Raw genomic sequence first — 5,923 nt, forward strand, 5'->3', positions numbered from 1 at the left:
GTGCCAATTATAAAGTTTGAATTGTTAGAGGCAACAATGCTCTTTTGGTAGCGATTAGAGCAACTGAATGATTCTCTGTTGTTTAAAACGATCTGGCCTAGCCTGGATGTGTGCAAGAGACTCTAAGGACTAATTGGCCAGTCGGGAGAAAATCACACCCTTTTAAGGCAACACAAACCATCAGTAATAAAAATTATAAATGGAAGGATATGCCAGTAATACTGGGGAAGATTAGGATGCCTTCTCACTAGCGTCATCAATGTTTCCTATGCGAGCTCTCAAAGAGAGTCGCCACGGTTTTTGGGTATCGGGCAATCGCGTTCTAATTCCCTTTTTGTTAAATACAGTATTTTACGCTGGTAGTTTACTTGTTACTATTTTAACCAAATCTTGATTTAAGTTGTTTATTTACAATATTTCTGAAAACAACTTAATAATATTAGAATTAAGCTTCCGAGATATTATACTAGTAAATTGCAAGAAAGCTTGAAATGAAAAATTTATAGCTTTTTATTGTAGGGTTCATTTGGTTCCATTGATGAGAAAGTGCCTTGGAATTCCACGTAAAAATGTGAGTTAGGAGAAGTGGAAGCCATTTTTATAGAGACAAACTTATCTTAGTGTGTGTCAAAATTTAGTCAAGCTTATATAGAAGTGCAAAAAATGCAAAAAATATGTTGTATATTGGGTTAATTGGAGCTTCTCACCGCAATCTGCCAACTAGTTACTTGGTTAATGCAGTTTTTATCATAATCAAGACAATGAAATATTCTCCTAATGTACTTATAGCCTGAACGTGGAAATTGTGTTACAGAATGTCTGTGACTATCCTCAATGCCCAGGTTTCTATCGCCATCTCGATGTCTATGTCCGCAGTTTGGCAGGTCTTATGCTTTGTTAGGTTTTGCCGATGACTTGAAGAGTTGCACTCGTGACAGGTCATAGTCAACTCGATTCAATTAAGTAGCAACGCTGATAATGTTGGTTGGCTAAAATCCAAACCCAGATGTCACATATAAAAACATATGTACAAAATGACCCTGCGACAGCTGGCCACAGAATAGCTAAGACGGTGTCGACTTGGAAAGCCCGGAAATTAAATTTGACAGAAAAATATGGGTTTGGACAGTTTTAAATGCAGTAAACCTAAGGTGATTCTGAATAAATACTATTTAATATTCCCGAATGTAAAAGAACAATCCTTACAAGCTCTAGTGCAAATTTTTGCACAAAAAATAAATAATGTAATGAATTTTGTTACTAAGGGCCAGGACTTGTCTTTGGTAAAGTTGTCCTCATTTTCAAAGGATGAGAAATCCAGAAATGCCATCCAAATCTATGTCACATTACTACCAATGGCTAGTACATTCCTCTCCTTTTTGGTCGCAGTTTTTTGTTTGCCAAAATTGGAGAAAAGATCACGGAGATTTTGCATTCTCTTCACACCCTATAATACTAGCCTTATTGTTTACCTTTCGTGAGATGTTACTACAGATAAATTTGTAGATGAATTTCACTTTTGTTACTTTGATTCCCACTTTTAAAGTACGGTTTTGGCAAGCCTTTAATATGCTTAAATCATAATGATTTGAAGGGAAATATAGACCACATGCAGTGTACTTTCCTGTTTTTTCTCAAGCTCGTGACAAGTAGTACTTTATTTCTGAGAAAACAACTCATCGCATTAAAATTTAAAGCAGCGAATGCGCTTTTTAAAAATTGGAATGTTTCTTGGTGAAATGCATCTGATTTACTGCACTGATTGGCACTAAACTACAGTTTTTATTTTAATTAAACATCATGCAAAATTATTAGATCATTCCATGCATTCCAAAAGTATTATGCGCTAATGTTATCCAAATAATGCAAGTTGTTGATTCGTCCAAAAATGCTGGCTATGATAATTGCATGTGGGTGCAGCTCAGTAAAACAAACAGAAATTCTGCAAGGCCCAAAATTTTTGGAGATGCACTGTTTGTATTTTTACATATAACTGCCTTATGAGAGCAGGATTTGTGAGTTTTTCGTAGTAAATGGTTATCGCTAAAAATTGAAGCGAGTCAAAAGGGCATGAAGAAGCCACTTTCCATTTTTATATGCACCACTCTTTTGCTTGCTTCACTAAAAGGCGCCAGACCAACAATTTATTGCCTTAAACTTATTTTCAATCCCTATGAAATATAATATTCTCATCCCACAGAGAGTCGAAACTTTTTTGACCATGAGGTATAGACTTTCTCCTTTAACAAAATTTCTATTTAAAGATAGGCGTCTTTTGGGTAGTCAATAATTTTATCCACACCGTTATCTTAGTCGAACCTTGAATAAAGACGAATGTAAGTTGGAATGGATTTAACTATGGGGTGCATTATTTTCTTCATCAGCTAATTTTTCATTGTCTGCAATTTGACATGCAGATTTTTGGGAGCACTCCATGAGTAATTATGCACTAAAGCAGGGCATTTTTGCTTGTTGAAAAGGAAGCAAATAAACGAGTAATGTTGAGCTACTCCGGAAAAAAAGTTAGAACTGGTCACGTTTCGTAAGATCTTCTGTTTTATTTTTTATAAAAGCAGCCCTTTAATAAGTCCTCGGCCCTTTTAGAAATTTTGTCAATGTTTAAAATTACCAACCATTCGGTTCTTACATGTTCTTTCTAATTTTGTTTATTCATGGCAATACGCTTTACTGTAATCGGTTATATTTTAGCACTGTCACAACAGAACTTAGTAGACCACCTTTCCATCACCATCGGATTGCTTAAAAGTAAGAAAAAAATAGGATGCATGCTTTATCTTTCACCTTTTTTGCTTTTAAAATTGCCTAATTCTGCGTTTAGTAAAGACGGAAAATCAAGAAATCTGAACACAATGAACCTTTCAGCATTGTTTCCTAAATGATTTTATCCCTTCTAAAATCGAGTGCAAAAGTATATTTTTTTTGTTATTTCCTTATTTTGAATTGATAGTCATTACTTTTGTCAAAAAACATTACTTTGTACCTGGAAACATAGACGATGCTGACTTGACCAATAAGTTTTTATGAACAAAAATGGCCCAGCAAAACACGTTAAGAGATTACTTTTAGAAGTGGACTGCACAAGGTCCTGTTAAGGCTAAAGCGGTTTCACATTAGCTTAGATATATCTTGCAGCCATGATAATTAAGCCAAACGCCTTTCTGAGTAAATAAAATTAAGTTTTTTATTCCCTCAATTTAATCACTTCTTTTTGACATGAAATAAAATATCGTTTCTTAGTGCTAAAATATAAATAACTGTGTTAAGGGGAAAAAGTTGCTGTTGGATATTGTCCCACCGTTCAGTACTAGCAATGAGAAAGTAGAAACTAAAATAGTTTTTTGCAAGAGCTTTTACATTATTGTTAACATCTTGGAAAACTTCATCGCCCTTCTTCCTGATAGACTTTAGACGTCACTCTCATGACCGGTCAGGCGGAACCTTTATCAATCAATTGCTCAAGAAAGGGCATATCTGTCACTTTCACATTCTATGGTTCTTTCAGTTTGACACTTCATTACTCATACTATTCCCAAATTTACTTCTAAATACCGGTAACTGGTTAAAAAGTCTACATTAATTCAATTTGTTGCATCAAATTACTACATGTTTAATATGAGCGGCAAAAATTTGGACTACCACACATTTCTTTTTTATTACTTAACTTAAGGATTCCGTACAAATCAGTAGGAATGAATCCATGCATGAAATAATCTAAAGAATGGGCATGATAGAATCCAGAAATACACGTCGTCATAGCTGCCAGACAGATGCAACGGGAACTAAAACATTTCCTTTGCTAACTACAATAAGAAATCCTCCATTATACATTCCTTAAAAAGGTGACAAAGATCATCATAATGTATTTTGGATTATGACTAGATCTGTCTGGCGTGTGGGCTAATGCTGATATTAGGTAATATAGTCATCTTGCTCTGACAAATCTAGAGACACGGCCGGACTCGGTTGGACCGAAGTGAAAAATAATTCTACCTTACATACATCACTGAAAAATATGTGATGAAACACAAGTTTATTTTCATAAAATAATGGCATGTGCTATAAGAAAATGACAATTGTAGGGTGGCAAAATTTTATGACATGACACAATCCGCATGGCAGTCCCGTAGGTAGATACGGGGTATTTATAGGTCCTAAATGAACATATGATAAAAAATAGACATAAATATTTACTTATAATTAGTTATTGTATTTCAATAATTCTGTTTTGTTGTTCTAGCCAATTCTTGCTAAATTGTAATATGTTTAAATCAATTTTTATCCTAATCTAAAGGCATTCAACGTTCCTTTGATGTGTGCATAATATGAACACTGGAATTGAGTTGCGAAGTCACCGTGACTCCCTTATTTGGCCGAGGTTCTGCAGACATTTTAATGTCTTTGCTCGTAATCTTCCAATCCTTCTATCCTAATGTGCTATGTCGTGCTTTAATTTTGATCAGCAAAGTTACACTGGTAATAGGAAGAAGCCAAGAGGTAATACCGAGTTTATCGGCTGCTAAATATTTGATCATGAAGTTAGGGATAAGTAGTACCTGTGCACAATGAACTCTAGGGTAAGTCATTACAGGAAATTTAAAGATAAGCAGATTTTAAAAAGAGCTAATTTTGATTTTTATAATAATATTTTCTTGTTTAAGCATCCCGTTTTGCCATCTTAAAAGATTCTGAGAGAATTTTAGATTTAAGCAAAACTTATTGGACACATTAACTGGTATTGAAGTTGGCGTTAACTTTGATAATCTCTGTGAGATAAATGATTTGTGCGTTGATTTAGCTTTCTAGCTAGCAATTTTATTTGATTGAAAATGAGTATAAAAGTCAACTTTTCCTGGAAATTCCACTTATGCGCATAATTGAGGTAAAAATGAAAAAAATGATAGAACTAATTGCACATCCTCCCTCCAATAGTCAGAGATTCTACACTCGAGTTGTTGATTTATGTAGAATTATAAAACTTTCGTGCCTAAGAGAGCCATACTTTTCAAACATGATTTTTGCAACCATAAAGCTTACTTAATTCTGCACATTTAGGGTTTTGGCACTCGTATAAATGTTAATAAAAGAATAATAAAATGATGTGAAGTAAATTCGTTTGTACGCTAGCATTTAATCACTATTTGATTATTGAGATGATCTCCCATCTGAAAATGGATTTGTACTTTACTCCTACACTAAGTTAAAAAAAATTGAATACTTTGTGGATTCACCCGAAAAACTATACACAGTAAACAAACAAATCGGCTATTCCACTAACCTTAAATTTGTCTAAATAAGTGCGGTTTTGGCACATTTTAACTTGAGACTTTTTGTAAGTGCTTAGAACTAAAACATTTGCTTGAAATTAAAACATTCAAAGAACTCGAATTTTAGCATGTGGGCTTTAATTTAGGAATTATAAATGATTTTTAATTGGAAAGCAATTACACAAAGGAAAGAGCTATTTTAAACTGCATGTACAAATATGTGGCATAAAAAATTACAAATTCGCTGTTTGCTTTTTGCAAAAGTGGAGAAAAAATCTTTTCCGCTCTGATTGAATATTTATTTGGTTAGGAGTAAACAAACTTGTTTAAAGTCAGATTAACTCCAAGATCGTAAAGATTGTTAAACAAACCAATAAAAATGCATTTTGTCTTCGTTAAACACAAATTGGCAATTACGATTGCACCTAATTTTGACTGTAGAAAGTTTGCCATCGAAAATAAATTTTTGATGGACAGACTTGCTATTTTACTTCCCCTTAAGTAGAAATTTGAAATACCTTTTCACTGTGTATTGCTATAATCACAAGGGTGAGTCGGATTTTTAGCCGTGAACACAAGACTCAAATCCACTCCGATCCGTAAGCAGAGTACTCCATTTCTTATACAGTGTTTTATTT

Source organism: Echinococcus granulosus, assembly GCF_000524195.1.
Source record: "Echinococcus granulosus chromosome Unknown EG_S00040, whole genome shotgun sequence".
NCBI classification, from domain to species: Eukaryota; Metazoa; Platyhelminthes; class Cestoda; order Cyclophyllidea; family Taeniidae; genus Echinococcus; species Echinococcus granulosus.